The sequence below is a fragment of the Diadema antillarum genome, unplaced genomic scaffold (genome assembly GCF_040938485.1).
Source record: "Diadema antillarum isolate AM-2024a unplaced genomic scaffold, OU_Dant_1.0 seq00001244_RagTag, whole genome shotgun sequence".
In the NCBI taxonomy this organism is placed as follows: domain Eukaryota; kingdom Metazoa; phylum Echinodermata; class Echinoidea; order Diadematoida; family Diadematidae; genus Diadema; species Diadema antillarum.
This window is the reverse complement of record NW_027272031.1, coordinates 296,270-315,439: the sequence shown is the minus strand read 5'-3', so window position 1 is coordinate 315,439 and position 19,170 is coordinate 296,270. Positions and strand designations below refer to the sequence as shown.

The 19,170-nt window shown below is 37.0% G+C and overlaps 1 pseudogene; it reads left to right on the top strand.

The window, feature by feature from the left end:
* Positions 1-19,170, top strand: part of LOC139745244 (uncharacterized) — a 314,489-nt pseudogene that overhangs the window by 242,229 nt on the left and 53,090 nt on the right.

Sequence of the window (19,170 nt, the reverse complement as noted above, 5' to 3'; positions counted from 1 at the left end):
GTTCGGGGGCCAAACCACCTTCCGCTCCCGTACCCTGCTGCTCGGCTCTCGGACCCATTCCGTATAGCTAACCTCACGACGGTTTGGATGAACCATATGCGTCACGTGCATTTGCCAGGCGGTGTCAAGTTGGTTGCTTCTGCAAAGTTGGGACAGGACAGATGTGGCCTATATTTAGATGGAACTGAGTGAAGAATTTGTTCGTTACTGCTTGATGCTCTCATATTTGCGAAATGTTCCGAGCTGGTGCTGAAATTAGTAACAGTTGCTGTGTAAATATTTAGCTCTAGTTAGGTTTTAAACTTGTGAGAATAAAGAAGAAGGTATTATTACTGCTGTAGGGTTTAATTTCATGTTCAATTCAAGCCCAGATTAGAATCTCTTGCCATGATGTTACTTGGCATCCACTATTTTTTCTGACTGCTTCGTGTCCGATACTGACTTTGACTGCTCTGCCTGTGGCCTACAGGGACTGTGTATTAAATTTGAGCCTGCCATTAACCTGTCATTTCCTCAATGTGTGGTATGTGAAGACTTCGCAAGAAATCAAAACACGGGGTGAGGCGAGACGATGGGAGGACTCTGATTACATCACTTCGGTCTCCAGGAACCAGTTGCCTGACCCAGAGCTGGCTGTTAATTGGAAGGTGCAATGCAGAGTATATGTCTTCTGCTGAAGATGACGTGTGACAAGACTTCTCGCCTGATTGCGGCTTTTATTTTCGATTTGGCATGAGCCTGGATACTTATTGCTCATCTTTACTGAGTAAAAATGCTAAGTGGGATGGCTTGGATTTGAGTTTTTACTTTTTGTATGGGACCAAGGCCAACTGGTTTAGTTTTGCCATGTGAAGCCATGCAATATTTATTTGTTGTAATTGGAGCTACACTGTACGATGCAAGGCTGGAAACATTTTGTTTCATGTATCACTTTCGTGGACGCCGTCTGTTGGACCGGAGTAGAGATGATTCGAGTTGTTTATAGCGCTTGTCTGTGTTGAGGAGTTTACTTTCTGTGCAGACAGGCCCCATCTGCTGTAATATCAGTGGTTCTGTGCAGGAAACTCTGCTGAAGTTGTGACTTCAGAAGCCTGGGACATCGAACCAAGTATTATCCTGAGACACTAGCTCCAATGGCTGGCGTGGTTTGCAACTATAACACCAGCTCCTATAGAGCAGGGTCAAGGTAAACCCAAAGACAGAAATACTTTTACTAAATGGGGGTTGTCAATGGCTCCTACCTTTGTACATCCGATTTTGTCTTTTAAATGTTTAACCTGGCAATTGTACTCAGCATCAGAAAGGTGTATGTTTATTCTCAGTACCTCTGGATACCCTGTCATTTTTCATACCAGCTTCGATATCCCTTTTATTCCCAGATCCTTTGTTAACCCTTTTAATCTGATCAAATGATTTAAATCTGACACGGCATCCAGGGCAATCACAGCCTGTCACAATTGCCTATCCCGTCTCACCACGCTGTTTCACATCCATCCCGTTTTTGTCCACAATGGCCTGAAACGGGGCCTGCCGTGGCTGCCGCAAATGTGCTGTAAACGCAGCATTAGATAACCTTGTATTCTGGGGACCTCTGTACACCCTTTCATTCCCAGCTCCTTTGTAAACTTTTTCAATCTGCAGTACACATTTCATAACCCTTTAATCAGTACCTCTGCAACCCTTTCATTTGGCAGGACAGTTTCTATAACCCTTTCATTCCCAGCTCCTTTGTAAACCCTTTCAAACTGTAGCACTCTTTAGATAATCCTTTTTTTCTCAGTACCTCTGTAAACCCTGTCATTTTGAAGAACAGTTTCGATAACCCTTTCATTCCTAGCTCCGTTGTAAACCCTTTCATTTTTCAGTACCCTTTAGGTAAGTGTAAGACCCTAGGGTCTCTTGTTTTTGTTTTTTGTTTTTAATAAGTATCATTGTTGAAGAATAATATATAATAATATGGGGAGTAACAAGTTCTCATAAAACCCCAGATACTACTTTGTATAGTGCCAGCCAAAGGGAACTTCCGTAGCAGCTTGTTGACTGTCTGGATTTGTGGTCTAAAAACAACAAGCTGAAATTTCAAGGAAGTTTGTTTTTCACAGGGAGACAGACCTGTAGGAGGAAACATGGGGATTTTGAATGAAAGCAATCTGCAAACAAACAAACCCACAGATAGAGATTTTTTGTTTTTGTTTTTAAGAGAGAGAGAAAAAATTAAGATATATTACTAGTTAGGTTCACATGACATCTGTAATCTTCAAAGTCTTAAACTTATATGATAATAGCTTGTAGATTTTTACTGCGATGCGTATCAGCAAGATGCCTAACCTTAAAGATTGAATTTTCGAGTTAAGAGTAACAATTGATGTTTAACCCACAGAACCGGAAGAAATACATACAGTGCTGGTGATAAACCCTATACTGTCCGACAATACTGTAGTGTACCTGTAGAACACAACTTGACTTGGAAGCTGAGGGGGAATAGGGTTTATTGAGATGTCACACTAAGTTTTGATTTTGATTTTTTTTTTTTTTTTTACTATCATGTCCATACGATGCTTAACTACGAATGGGGAACCCCAGGCTTGTGGAGAGAGTGTAAACCCCAAGAAATCTTGTGGTTATAATCATCAAATAATCTTTAAGAGTAGGAACTTTTGAGTGCATCTGTATGGGGCTGAACTATGAGGTAATCATGAAAGTTTAAGACTTCAAGCTAATCTTTAAGATTAGGAATGTTCTGTGTTTATTAAGATTAGGAACTTCCTGAACAACTTCCTGTGAACAACTAATTAGAGAGTAATATTCCATTGCACTCAAACAAAGGCTGGCATTCACAGAGATAGTTTAGATTCAATCAATTGATTATGCAAATTACAATTGCATACATGTGCATTACATGTCATATGAACAAAGAGATGCATACTTCGGAGTGCATCCTGATACACACATGCATATGCAAGGAATTGTTATTTAGTGTTTGTTGTACATCGTGGGCTGAATGTAAGTCATTAACCTGTTGAGGACGGACAAATTTCGCTACAGCACTCATTTCACATAGACACCTGCCCAAATATACTCAGGACTTGTCCTCAGTGGGTTAATTTGATTTAAACTATTCTAAAATGTGAATACACTGGCTGCTGAGTCGTATAAATGGAGGATGAAAAGGAAAGAGCCTGATGTGATAGGCATGAGGCTCAGAGAATAACTTTTTTTTGGTTTTATTCTATGTAATTTGTCACTGATATCACATGTAGCTGTCAGAAGCATATTACTCGACCATTATACTCAGAATTTTACATTTATTTGCCTGTCATGTCTAAGAATGAAGCATTTTCTATCTTTGAAGATCCCTTATGATTCAATTTTTGGCCCTTTGGGTGTAAAATCTGTGAGACATTCTGCACAAGAGCCCTCATACAGAGTTGACCAGCACATGTAGTGTTTTGCCTCTGCCAGGAAGTTTAATTGGCACAGCATGAATAAATGAAAGTCCAATTCCACACCACGACAAATTGATTTTAACTATAGATAAAGTATTTAAATATCAGACTAAGAGAGTGATAAAGTTTCATAATCATCAAATATGAAATAAGAAAGCTATGGAAGTTTTAAAGTTTCCGAATGTTTTCATGGAATACACACAGTGGGAGAAAGAAATAGTTAAGTGTTCATGTGTTTTTTGGATGTACTGAACAAAAATTGATACCTTGAATGTATCTGTGGCATTGGTTTTGGTCACAGAAGCACTGCATTACAATTGTCTTTTGAATGCCAGCATACCAATCCCTTGCACGACGTGATTTTAGAATCCTGCAGATATTTGAGAAACCAAAGGCAGAGGCTCTGATAATCATAAAAAAGATCAACAAGCCTATACTACCCCAGCAAGATCAAACTGAAGGAATTGTGCTGCCCAGCCAAACCGACGCCAGTTTCTGCCTAGATTTGACAGTGTTTGGAAGAGATTTGATATTGGAAAGAAATTTTGCAATGGTTTTGACTGGAGCACTGGTTTGCCCCTTAATTTGTGCAATGATTTCTTGAGTTACATCATTGAGACCACTTTCTTTTCTGCATGTCGAGAGGCAGACGGAAAGGAACACTTTAATGAAATTTTGCTGCATTTCTGGACTTTGCAACGTGGTGATATTTAGGATGATTCAATTTATGGAGTCCCTCATTTTGTCATTTTTGCTTTGTTTTGTGATTGTTCTATTTCTTAGTGATCCGCCCCTTATCAAAATTCACACATGTTATTTGTTAACCTGTTGCAAAGTGGACCAAAGGATTTTACAAATTGAGGAATTCAAACTTGGAGTGATCTGGACGTTGCATTTAATTTGTGAAAGTGAAATGCGAGTCCTCTCTTGTGCTGATGGTATCAGTGTCAGCTTTCGCATGTTTTCCCAGATTGTTTGTGCCAAAATACAGACATTTTCTCATGTTTGTCCCCTTCCCATGAGAAATATTAATAAATTCTTTTTTTTTACCTCTCATTGGCATGAAATACGAAGAAATGTTTTTGTGTCATATTCACTAGCCTACTGGGATAAGTTTCTAGGAAAGTTAAGAATAAACCTAAACATTCTAAGTACAGATAATGTAAGCATCTTGCCAGTGTTTTGGATATACCGTATTATTGTTTTAGTTACTAGTCAGTTTATGATCTGAGGAATAACAAAATGTGAAGACCGAAGAATCGTTAGCTGCATGGCACTTTTAAAGCTTCCACGTATGAGAACCCCCCCCCCCCAAAAAAAAAAAAACAATAACAAAAACAAAAACTCTTTACTATCCTTATAAGATATTGAATCTAAATCTCAGTTACTTGTTGTTTCAAGATTTGTTCTTGAATAACAAGATTTTGCAGATGTTTATAAGATGTAATACACCATGATTGTCTTGAAGGGGAAACAGATATTGACCAGAATCTGTTGATCCTTACACATATTAGGATCTTTAAATTGTGGTAGGGTTTGGTCAATTTGAAACAAAGGGTCTATGATGAACATTGAATAAATTCATCATTAAAGAAACCTGCACCTTGACAGAATAAGTTGTCTGGAACTGAAATAATTACTCCCTTCCCCCAGTAATCACTTTGCAAACAAACTTGTATAACTTGCACATAAATTATTTTGTAATCACCTTAAAAAGGACAACTTCCTCCCTTAAGGGATATAGATCACTTGAAAGGAAACACTTCAACAAAATGAAAAATTACAACATAGATGATTTTTTTTTCTCAGTCCAATGGTCACGGAAATACCATTCGGAGAAGTTTTGTGTCATTGTGATGTAGCTGGTACTCTAGATGAGAGTGAAAAATATTTAGCAACTCAGAATTTCCAGGATAAGATTAAAGGTATATTTAGTGACTGGAAATCTTCTGAATTAGGTTAGGAAGATACTTAGTGGCCAGGGGTCTTCATGATAAGATAAGATAGACACTTAGTGTCAGAGAATTTTCAAGATGAGATTAAATGATACTTAGTAGGTGGAGAATGAGAGCAATGGATGAAAAATGAATTTGCTCTTTGGAGCTCTGACATCAAGTCAGATATAGTAGATATTTGCCACATTTACAGATTTATGCTTATCACTTATTTGTGATGGTGAAGATCTATGGGCAGTACAGCACTGTGATGCCAAGATTACTATCTTTGGCTAGGGCATATATTTTGCTTGTACTTGATGCCAATTTCTGGCTGAGGTCATTTTGGATTTCTCTTTATTTTGTTTTTCTTTATAAGTTGTTTTTGTTTATAAATTGTATGCTATTGTTAGCTTTATATGAGGTTTGTGTAGTGGCAGGTCAGGGGTAGGTCCGTGCATGAGCATAGCAGGATTGCCTAAGGGAGGCTTCCACTGCTAGGAATGAAATTTATTTATCCAAGAGAATGTCAGAGTCTTTCTCCTCCGAAAAAAGTTTATTACCAGCTTGAAAGGAGCTGACAGACCCATATCCATTACAGCAGTGTCTCTTCATTTCCTCATTTTGAGGGGCTGGAGCCAGTGAACTTTGTAGAGTTTTTACGAAGTTCTCGTAGAGACAAATCTGTGACCATTTTGTTTTTAACATGACGGATGGTTTAGAGGGAAGTTTTTATGTTGGTGTCGAGATCAGGTATTAAAGAAACAGAAAGGGAAAGATTTTATTTAATGAGGAGCTGTTCTTTGTGTAGGGCAGAGGGCAGCAAATATTATGAAGCACAGGTTCAAAGGGATGATATAAGCACTGAGACTAAAGATTATCTTTTCTGTGTAATCAAAGGGTCAAGACCCTTATGACTATTTGAAGAGCAGGAATTGTTTTGTCATTTGTATTATTTGCTGTAGGTATTCTTTTACCTTCAAATTTCTACATGCCATGACTGTGTGACATTTATTTGTAACTTTCATGCTTTTATAGGGAACTTCTTGTTTATAACATGCTTTCTTTTTGTAGAAGTCTACTCATTCATAATTCATTTTCATTTGTGCATACAATGTCAGTCAATCTGCGATCAGTTATAAGATTATTTGAATTAGATGTGAAAATGAATCATCATCGATCAATGAAATATTTCAATGAAATACCAGGAAGTATGGCAAGAAATGTATCAAAGCTTTGATGCTGAAATGACAATGGTTATGGTGAAGATGGTGATGGTAATGATGATGATGCTGATAATGATGATGACGATGATGGTGGTGGTGATGGTGATGGTGATGATGATGATGATGATGATGGTGGTGGTGATGGTGATGGTGATGGTGATGGTGATGGTGATGGTGATGGTGATGGTGATGATGATGATGATGATGATGGTGGTGATGGTGATGGTGATGGTGATGGTGATGATGATGATGATGATGATGATGATGGTGGTGGTGATGGTGATGGTGATGGTGATGGTGATGATGGTGGTGATGATGATGATGATAAAGATAACCTCAGCTGCAGCAGCACAATTCTTTAATGGTTCATTGCGGTTGTGTTCAATCTTATTTTGGATGATGTTTGCCCAGAGTATGCTGTAGCACAATTGGAAAGAATGCTCCACCAATATCATACCACTTTTGATTTCCTAAGTTAGCTATGGCTAACCTTCAGAGGCAATAGAGTTGTCTGATATGGGAGGACTGTAATAAAGTAGAGTTCAGTGTTTCACAATCATGGATAGACAGAAGATGAAAAAGAAAGAGATGGAAGAAGAGAAATAGGAGAGAAGGATGAATAAAGCAAGCAGTGTTGATGGCTGTAGGAAGAAGTAGTGAGACATTGCCCAAACATGGAAAATAAGTCAGATGATAAGTTTACAATAAACTCAGTTAGTCAGTTCAGACACTTCCACAAATCATATACAACCTTTGGTCAAAGAGTATCAACCATGCAAGGAAATATTTTACTGAACACATTGCAAGGCTAAAACAATAATTAATAGGACAAAAGGGAATATTCTTCATGGTCTGTATGTGAAAATCTGCCCTTTTAGAAAGTGATGCATGCTACATTTGTGATATCTATGAACTTGATAATTGCTACTGATGCCTTCGATGAGTGTATATGTATGATACCAACTTTTAAAAGGTGGAGAGTGCAGACATGACACAATTAAGTATTAATGGGACTAATGATTCCCTTCTGAGCCAGATGTCAGAGATAAAGGCATCAGTACGATTGCATCAAGGCAAATATACATTTGATATTGCGTGATGTGGATGACGATAGAAAATGAACTGTCAATTGTACGCTTAATGGAGGGGAGATAACAACAGACCTGGAGGGAAAATTCACCACCTTAAAGAATGCAATGACCTTCTTAATGGGCAAGACGCCTCATTTGCATAGATACCCTCATTCCCTGGCCATAGATAAGCCCAAGATGACTGTCCAGGGCTATTAGTCTTTACTCCATCCTCAATTTAGATCTGGATGATTTCCGCTGCAGACCATCCGTGTCTGATGAAAGGGTGTCTTGCGTAAGCTATTTCTCTTATTGTTATTGTGTTTCTACACTGAACTTTTGTGGAAGAGACTGCAAACTTTTCATAGTCTCCTCTTTCCATGTTGATAGTAAGTTGATGCCATGCGTGAGCGTAAAGTAGAGATGATTACTGTGATAGCATATCAAAATGGATGATTGGTCATGAAGCCAAAGTTTAGAACAAGTACTTCTGGAGGAAATAAGATGCATTTGGACAATTATGATGTGATCTAGAGAAGAGAAGAAAAGCAATTTTGAAAGATGAAATAAACAGCTCAATATTGTTGCTGTCTTTTTTCAATATGGCTGCAACTTCACTGATTAGTTTCATAGTGAGGATCTGATACACTGATAGTCATCTCAATCTGAAATGTCTGTAGCTGGTGTGCATTCATTTTTTGCATAGACTGTTGCCAATTTTTTGGTATATGTATTCAATTTAAGTCAAGAGCAGTCTTCATTTCACCCCTCGTTCAGAATCATTGCATTGTGAGCAGACAGAGTGGGCATTGAAATTGCAGGTATAGGTCTGTATCTAGGGTAATGTTACAAAATCACAACCTATCACTGAGAGGATCTATTCCCATGGGAAGCACAGCTCTACAAGTTTAGAGACAGAGGCGTTATTAGAGACATTTAGACTTATTCCTTTGAAACGTTATGCTGGCTAACGTAAAAGTGCAACTCAATATCATACCTAATACTGACCTTTTCACTGAACATTAAATAGACACTAAATGCCACAAATATTTGGAATAATTTCTAGATGCCTAATGTGATGGTTGATCAGATGAAATAGAAACTGAGAGTGTATATCGCTTGAGAGGGAAAGAGAGGACGGAAGAGAGAGAGAGAGAAAGCAAAAAGGATGGTCTATATTTCATGTGAATTTAGTGCAATAGCGAGAAGCTGTCTGAAAAGTACAGTAACCACCTTTCTTTCCTGCCGTATATGCGCATTCATTGTCTACCTAGAGCCAAGTTGTGAAGCAGCAAAACTGGGGTACTGGTGCTTTCCTATTGCGTCTTTTCCATCTAAACTGGTGGCTGAAATATCAGCGATGGGTTGTTGTTTTGTTCTTTCTTTAACATCTCTAGATTAACGGGTGTGCCTAATGTGTGATTAGTCAATATACTTTTAAAAAGTCCAAGTCGTATGAGGCGGACGTGGAAGTGAGAGAGTTTTTGTTATTTTTGTTTGATTAAATTGAGACATGTTATATTCATCCTCCTCAAGTGTCTGAAAAAAAGAAAAAAAAAGGGGTTGAAGTGTGAAACAATTTTCATATTGAGATCACCTCAAACCGTTACCAAGGGGACGCAGGTGTGTGATAGACATGGGAATGTTTAAAATTTCAGATGTTGTGGGTGAAGTTAGCAAAGAAAAAATTACCTGCACTTTACGTCACAGGCAAAGAGTTATTGCTCTATGCTGTTGTACACTTTATCCCTGTATGTACTGATTTAAGATATACTTTATGTTTCAGTTCCAGGAAAGACCAGTGCCTTCATGGTATGATTTGCCAACCAGTGAGATAGTCTTGACATGAGAATAATAAAAATTCTATGTGATATATATACAGAAATAACGATATCGTGAAGAAGTATCTTGCAGATGGTATTCTGTGAAATCTGTTTCTTTTGCTCTTTCTTGCATACTGTACTTCTCCATCTTTCTTCTTGTTTTTTTTTTGTTTGTTTGTTTGTTTCACTCTATCATTTACTTATTCTCTTTTTCTGCTCTCCATCATAACAGTAAAAATGAGTCTCTATATAATAAGTATAATAATTAGTTGCTGGTAATTATTTTGTATTTCCCCATATATGGATTTACTTTACATTATTCGCTTTGGGAGTACACCCAGATTACAATGTGTTGCAAATGATAAAGCCAAGGTCTGCTGAAAGTGTATACTAAATGTATGGAGGATATACGCTGAGACGTTACACTAATTCAGCCCAAGATTTTTTATTCAACGGTCATTTTGTTCCTCCTTTAAAAGTTTAATACATTCACATTATGCGGCACTTCTAAAGTTATGCCTGATACCTGGTAATGATTTCATTTATGTGCACAAACAAGTACTATGAAACCTCTTTTGGTCTCCCTTTTTCTGTAAATGAGCTTGGTGTACTAATGATGAAATTGGACACATTTTGGCATGTGTCAAGGGCAAAGCAGAATAAGGTATAAGAAAGCGCGCTACAAATAATAAGCCATTGGTTTATTTATTCAATTTTTTTAGTACAACTTATACAGTGTTGTAAATGACAAGGGTTTGTGGAAAGTGTATCATAAATGTATGGAAGATGTACGCCGAGGCGTCACATGAACTCGATTTCAGATGTTTATTCCTTGCTCCTTTTTGTTCCTCTCTACTGTCACACAGTGCACGCGGTATCTGAGTTATGCCTGTTACCAGGCAACCATCCCGAATATGTGCACAAACAAGTATTATGTAACCCGATTTTCCTTCTTTTTTTTTTCTCTGTAAAAGAACTTTGCGGCTGAGGGTCAACCGCAGCATGTACGAATGATGAACCCCCGTTTCTTATATTATTATGTTTTTGGTGGCGTCATCAGCTTATCATCATGATGGGGCCGCGGCGTTTTACTCAAAGCAACTTACTGAAAGCTGATCACTTGTCGCTGGAGTAACTATGAGTTCGTTAATGATAAGCCGTCGGTTGAATTTTCTTGTTTTCCCCAAATAAGAAAAGAGTTTGCATTATTTGTTTTGGGAGCACAAATTATACAGTGTTGTAAATGATAAAGATTTGTGGAAATGGTTTCGTAAATGAATGGAAGACGTACACTGAGGCGTCACATGAACTCGGTTTCAGATGTTTGTACTCCTTACTCTTTTTTGTTCCTCTCTACTGTCACACAGTGCACGCGGTATCTGAGTTATGCCTGTTACCAGGCAACCATCCCGAATATGTGCACAAACAAGTATTATGTAACCCGATTTTCGTTTTTTTTCTCTGTAAATGAACTTGGCGGCCGAGGATCAACCGCAGCATGTACGAATGATGAAACCCGTCATTGCCTGTTTTTTATGTTATTGTTCTGTTTGCGGTGGCGTCATCAGCTTATCATGATGGAGCTGCGGTGTTCTACTCAAAGTAACTTACTGACAGCTGATTATTTCTCGCTGGAATAACTATGAGTTCGTTAATGATGTGCACAAACAAGTATTATGTAACCCGATTTTCGTTTTTTTTTTTCCTCCTGTAAATGAACTTGGGGGCTGAGGATCAACCGCAGCATGTACGAATGATGAACCCTGTTTGTTATATTATGTTATTTTTTTGGTGGCGTCATCAGCTTATCATGATGGGGCTGCGGCGTTTAAGCAACTTACTGAAAGCTGATTATTTGCCGCTGGAGTAACTACAAGTTCCTTAATGATAAGCCGCCGGTTGAATTCTCTTGTTTTCCCCAAATAAGAAAAGAGTTTGTATTATTTGTTTCGGGAGTACAAATGATACAGTGTTGTAAATGACAAGGGTTTGTGGAAAGTGTACCATAAATGTATGGAAGATGTACGCTGAGGCGTCACGTGAACCCAAATTCAGATGTTTATTCCTTGGTCCTTTTGTTCCTCTCTACCCTCACACAGTACACGCGATATCTAAGTTATGCCTTGTACCAGATAACCATATACCAATTATGTGCACAAACAAGTTTTGTGTAACCCGATTTTTGTCTTTTTCTCTGTGAATGAACTTGGCGGCTGAGGGTCAACCGCAACGTGGTTGAATGATGAACCTGGGCTTGTTTTTTCTTATTGTTGTGTTCTTGTCGGAGTCATCTGCTTATCACGATGAACGGCTGCGGTGTATGACCCAAAGCAACTTAATTGTTGCTAGAGTAACTATACGAGTAGAAATTTGATCCTGGTTTTTTGTTAGCTTTTCCAGGAATGATATGGGACCTTTTGTAATTCGCTATTTTCTTTCTTCTTTTTTTTTTTTCTTGTCACTTTGTTCCTCTCTTATGTAATTGAATACCAAGTCAAACTGTTAAACCGATGGACACTGTGACCTAATCCTGGTTAATAATGTATTTCAGCAGCTGGTCTTCAATCTGATTTATCAAATTTACCTCGCTGCATCTTTACTTTTGATAATTATGGTATGCAATTTTATAAGACCGCTGCACTGGTCATGACACTATGGCAACATTATAGAACGATGCTATTTGATGTATTAAGCCATTTTTCACTTTTATCCGTTCACATACCCGTCATTTGCAGCATCACTAACAATCGACGTTGCCATGGTTGCATGTATGACGCTATACTGTACATTTTGAATGTATTCAGTGACAGTTTAGCATCTTTCAATGTCCTGTTCATTGTTATTATCCACTGCTCTCTCCACACGGCATTCCATTTTTTTTTTTGTAATATTGTCTCTTATAATACATAAAACTGAGATCTAAACTGATGTTGATTATTAGCTGGTTTAACCGCAGTTGTCTGCGATTACTATGGCGTTGTTGGTCTATCTTATACGTAAGCCATAGATCTATACCATTCATGAGTGGTTTTTTTTTTTTTTACTCGTGTGTTTTCAAGCACGCCGGGAGCTCCGCCTTGCTTGATGTCTATCAGGTTTAGTTATGTTCTGAGCAATATGTGTGCTTTTGTTGTTTTGTTTATGTTTTGTTGTTTATGTTTACTTGTTTATGTTGTCGCTTGTCATGCTATCTCTCGTGTTCACAATCAGCTGTTAATCTATTTCCAATCCATGGTTGGGTCCCGCTCGGCTTATGTAAAGTTTGCTATTCTCCAATTAGGAGCTTACGCTCCATATCTAATACTTAATTTTGGTTGTTAATGATGGCGCAGATAGATAGTTTTGCTTTTCATTCTCTAGGGAATGAAGATTTGATTAACCTTTTTGGAATCAATCAAAAGGATCAACAAAGTGAAAATAACCCATTTAGATATGAATACCGTGCAGCAGATACCATTAATTTTATCTTTGATAATTTGAATGTGAATGAGGAAAATATATTACATCAAGGTTCTGATTATCTAACGATTAATCAATTTCAGTCTTTAGAGATATCGAATGATAGTTTTTCATTGATGCATCTAAATGTCCGAAGTTTAAATAGCAACTTCGAACATTTACAATCTTTACTAGAAAATCCTACCCAGAATTCATTTTCTGTTATTGGGCTCACTGAGACGTGGCTTACTAAATATTCCCCTAATTCTTTTGCATTTTCTGGTTATGATTTTATTACGAATAATAGAACTAACAAGGTAGGAGGAGGGGTTGCATTTTATATTAAACAACATTTTGATTATTTTGTACACACCGAACTTAACTCCATGAATGAAATTTTAGAATCTTTGGTTGTTGAAATAAATATCCCAAAGTCTAGGAATATTTTGATTACATTGATATATAGACCTCCAAACTCCAGCAGTGCATTATTTCTAGAAGCCTTACAGGATCTCATCCATAACCCAATTTTTGTTAATAAAAAATGCTTCGTTATGGGCGATTTCAATATAGATATATTGAAATGCCACACAGTAAATGCCTCTCAGAATTTACTTGATAGTATGTTTTCAGCTTCTTTTTTACCACTTATTACTAAACCCACCCGAGTGACAGATAATACAGCTTCACTTATTGATAATATATTTTGTAATATTACGCCTACTCCTAAATCGAATATCATTTTAGCAGATATATCAGACCACTTTCCAATTTTCACATCCATCCCAGTCATCACGAAACCAATTAGTCCCACTAGAGAAGTATTTAGAAAAGTCACACCGGATAACTTACAGAATTTGAAGAATAGTCTGAATGAAGAAACTTGGAGAGAAGTATATAGCACTCATGATACGGATTTATCATTTGATGTTTTTATGAATATTTTGAATTCTCATTTAGAGAAATATGTTCCTTTGGTAGAAGTTAAACGTGATTACAAAAAGTATCCTAGATCACCATGGATAACAAAATCTCTTCTACGATCTATAAACCGGAAAAACAATTTGTATTATGCAGACAAAATTAAACGTACTGAACAATCTCATCGTAAATATATTATGTATAAAAACACTCTTACAAGAATATTGCGTTATGAAAAAAAGAAGTATTACGCGGATCAGATATCCTTTTGTAAGCATGACATGAGTAAAACTTGGAAAATAATAAACAGTGCTATAAATAAAGAAAATGATAAGTTTTGTGTTACAAGAGTTGTTTCTGGTGACAAGGAAATAACAGACCCTGTGATGATTGCAGATGCATTTAACCTTTACTTTTCGCAGATTGGACATGATCTTGCTAATAAAACTCCTGCTTGTCAAAAAAATTTCTATGAATTTCTTAAATTACCCAACTCAAATTCATTCTTTTTTGATCCGATTATTAGTTATGAAGTAAAAGATATCATTATGAGTTTGGAAAGTAAAAGAAGCTCGGGACCTGATTGTATTGATAACGTTATTTTGAAAAATATAGCTGAGAATATTGTTGAACCTTTAACTTACATTTTTAATTTGTCATTAAGCAGTGGTGTTGTTCCGCTACGAATGAAAATTGCTAAAGTAATCCCAATTTATAAGAAAGGTAATAAGGAAGATATTAGTAATTATAGACCAATTTCATTGTTGTCATCGTTTTCAAAACTGTTAGAAAAAGTTGTTTATTCTAGACTCCTTAAATTTCTTGATTTTTATGATATCATTTCTGATTCACAATTTGGGTTCCGCAAAGGACATAGCACTTCTCAAGCAATTCTCTCCTTTATTGAAAAAGTAGCCAAAGCAGTAGATAGGGCTCATCACACAGTGGGTGTCTTCCTGGACCTCTCCAAGGCCTTCGATACCATTGATCATAAAATATTACTTCACAAATTATGTCACTATGGTATACGTGGCAAGGCCTTGGAGTGGTTCAGGAGTTACCTCTCTGATCGTAAACAGTATGTTTTTCTATCTGGTCAAAACTCCTGCAACCAATCTGTCACCTGTGGTGTACCTCAGGGTAGTTTACTGGGACCTCTTTTATTCATTTTGTATATAAATGATATAATAAATGCTTCTAATATTTTATCTTTTGTACTTTTTGCTGATGACTCTAATGTTTTTCTTTCTCATTCAGATCCTCATATTTTGGTGGATTTGTTAAATTCTGAATTAAAGAGATTGTTATGTTGGATAAGGTCAAATAAGTTGTCTATAAATCTTCTTAAAACTAAATGTATATTATTTAGTAATACTTTAAATAATCTTCCTAATAATATAAAAATAGATGATATAGTTATAGATGAAGTTGCATCAATGAAGTTTTTAGGTTTGGTTATTGACAATAAACTTTCATGGAAGTCACATATTGATAGTATTTGTCACACAATATCTCGAAATATTGGTGTTATTAATAGAGTTAAATATTATTTTTCTATTCCCACCCTTTTAATGTTATATTCAGCTTTGATTTTACCTTATTTGAATTATGGCATCATAGCTTGGGGGAACACACATCCATCATATCTCGACAGACTGTCCCGTCTCCAGAAAAAAGCTCTTCGAATAATTTGTCATGTTTCTTGGAGAGCCCACACCGATGTTTTATTTTCTGAAAACAAAATTTTAAAGATAACTGATATTTATTATTATTGTCTTGGCCAATTTATGTATAAACTTTCTAATAATTTGTTGCCGTCTGTCTTCACAAGCATGTTTGCGAGAAACCGCTCGTTCCATAAATATCCAACTCGTCACTCAGATGAATTCCATCTGCCTTTAACTAGAACAATGTTTACACATTCTATATTTACATTTGCTGGACCTAAATATTGGAACAACCTTTCTAACAGTTTGAGGACATCTCCAAGTTTAAGTTCCTTTAAGAGTAATCTGAAGAAAAATATTTTGAACAGTTATAAGAATTGTTGATTCTTTATTGGTTGCAAAGAAGTGTAAAATCCAACCTTATATTCTATTGGAATTACAGCTAAGCGGCTCCATCCATCCACTACCTCTCGTGTCCTTCTATTTTTTTTTGTCTCTTATCTTCACACCACGCATTAAGCTGCTTTCTCCCCCCTCTCTCTCATACACACACACACACACACACACTCACACACACACACACACACACACACATACTATTTTGTTTCTCTCCTCTCTTTTCCGGCATGACAGCGACTTAGTGTAGTGTAGGGATTTGTTCAGGGTTTTTGTTTCGGATAAGTTAGGTTATAGGTCTTTTTGTCTTAGTTTCTTTGTTTCATCTATTTTCAATGCTTATCAGTCTATCGATCATATAATTTCTTGTATTACGTGTGGGGGGAATGCAGCCTACAAGCTCAGCTTTTTAGCATTCCTCCCCATTTCCAACATTTTCCTATACCTACAAGTTTTCTGTAAATTTATCCTTTACTTTGTATGATGAAATTTATGCACTGTATTCAATTTTTGTAATATATTTATATGTTTTTGTTGGAAATGAAAAATAAATGAATGAATGAATGAATGAATCATTGAGTACACGCCCGTGGCTCAGAAACTGGATTGCAGTCAACAGGCACATCCGTTGCCATGGTGAAAAGTGTCTTCAATGATGCCCTCAATTACCAGCATCCATGCACTCCTCTGCCTGGCAGCCTTTTGAAATAAAGTCAAAATGACTGGCCCACGCTGGCACGGCCTTGCAACAATTTCTGACAAAGGGTTCGCTTTCAGAATAGTCTAATAAGGCTGAATGCAGAGTGGTCTAATTGAGTGTCCTTTAGCTAGTCGAATGAAGAAGACCTTTTTTTTTTTTCTCTATCTCTTATTTGAACATCTTAGCATTCCACATTGCCAATCAGCATAGCAATTTAAACACAGCATTCTGTTGATGATGTGTTCTCATTTTATTGCAATGTTTGCGGGTTATATTTGTTTCTTTAAGGGTAGGCCTACCAAAGATCAAGTGGTGGTTTGGCCAGAAAGATGATGCCCTGTCTCCCTGATTGGGCATCAGTTTTTAAGATCTTAACTAGTTCTCCCAGCTTGACAGTAAGACCGCTGTAGAAATGTCCAAGCAGAATTAAAGTGACTGTGCGTTGCATTGGAGATAAGAAACTGTTCATATTTCTGAGCTCTCACTACGAAAAAAGTTTAAAGAAACTAAAAGCAAAAGATTTTTTTTTTTCAGAAGTAATTATTGTTGTTTAAATGTTGATAAAAGTGGATCAGAAGTGCCTTGTAGTATCAAACCCCCTGAAGGCCTGTTGATATATTCCATTCTTCTTCTTCTTCTTTTTAAGCAATGGGAATGTTTGCAGGTGGAAGTTTTTTTGGTTTTTTATTCTTTTTCTGCTGCAATGCCAAAAGTCAAAGAATGAAGGAAGAGAAATTTTCAAAATATTAACTTACCTTTTGTCTAGTCAATCTTATGTGTCATTAACTGTACTTTGCAGAGAGGAAATCTATCGTAAGAGCTTTAAAAAGTCGTCTGTATTCCATCATTGCAGTTGATGCTGATGTTGTCGTGGCAACATATTGCCAAAATGTTTCTCCGAGTTAGTGGTCATTAATCTTGCAAAAGTGTCTGCTCATTTACGAGTTGCGCGGGGGTGAACTTCTGTTAACACCATCATCCACCTCCCACAAGACAAGCTCTGAGGGGTATATGTTTCCATGGTGACAGAGTATTATATCTGCATCCTGTACAGCTCGCCTTTTTTCCCCCTTTGACAAGTGCAAATGATGTACTTGGTGGCTAGAGTGAATGTGGTCCACAGCTTAGGACAGAGCCAGTGGAGTATTGATGGCAGTAATCTTCCTCATGGTTTACAGATCGTTGGCTGTTAGTAACCTCTCTCATTGAGCTCCCCCTGGTATGTCGGTGAGATTATGTCTCAGCTCCTGAACAGCAACCAGAGAATATTATGTCAATCCCTTCCCCCTGGCAGTCTTTTTTGTTTTTTGTTTTTTCATTTGTTTTTTTTTTCTTTGGCAGCAGCTAGTGATATATGGTTAAAGCCTTTGTATTATGGAGGAGCCCTTGGCCTTTAAAGGAACCATGTAATGCAAATGCATGTTTTCTTGTAGTGTCTTATGTTGGTCACGTTGGAAACATGCAAACATGTGAGTTATGCTTGGTCTGGGGGAAGGTGCACTCTGGTATCTTTTTAAAATCATATTTAGCACTTTAGCAGTGATTGACAGATGAGGTCACTGGCAGAATTTTGGTCTGGAAAGTTTTGTGTTCATATCTAAGTAATCTCAAGAAGAATGAAAGAGCATTGTAAAATATATGGAACATATTCAAATATCTGTTTCACTATGTAAGTGATGTTGAGGGTATCACAAATCAACCCAAGTCAACATGCATTTGCACTGCACAGGTCCTTTAAGGGCTCTTCCATGAAAAGAACAATTTTTTAAAAGAATGCCCTCAGTTGACCGTGTATGATTCTTTCCTGTGGTTGTGTATCATAAATGTATGTTTGTTTTTTTCTTACACACATAATTTTACGGAAGAAGCAAAGTGCAGTGAGTGAGAAAGGATGAAGAAGTTCAAATGTAGATGGGGGGAAAGCTGCTGTATTTTTGTGGTTACAATCAGGCAAACATCCACTTTTTTTGTGGCCAGGTAATGAAGAATTGGTATCAGTTTTAGGGATTTGTCCCTTTATTGTGTGTGTGTGTGTGTGGGTTGGATGGTGAGGTGAAAAAAGTTAAAGTTTTCACAAAAGTATCAATAAGAAAGAGTGTGTACATTCCGCCCATCATCCGTTAACTCTGTTGGCTTGTAGTCAATAAGTTGGTTAAAGAATCTGTGCTAACCTCATGTGAGTAAACTCTGCTATTCAGTCCCTTGTCAACCATGCAAATTGAAAGGATGATGGTATATGAAAGCATTAGTTATGAGAGGGGACAAAAAGAGGTGAACACTCCTCATATGACCCAAGTCAGCTGATGGTTTTGGCGCCACGTGTAATCAACTCGCATAAATCTCATCAATTGAACATTTATTGATATGTGTTTTGACATTCGTCAAGAACACAGGATACTGATCGCGTTGAAGATTGTGTTGCTAGGATGGATAGAAATCTACTCGATTAAGTTCTGTTGGCTCAGAAAATTGCTCAAGGAATATTGAAGAGTGAATGAACTTTAATGGAACAAACATATTAATCACATTAATAAAAAGGGAAATCTTAA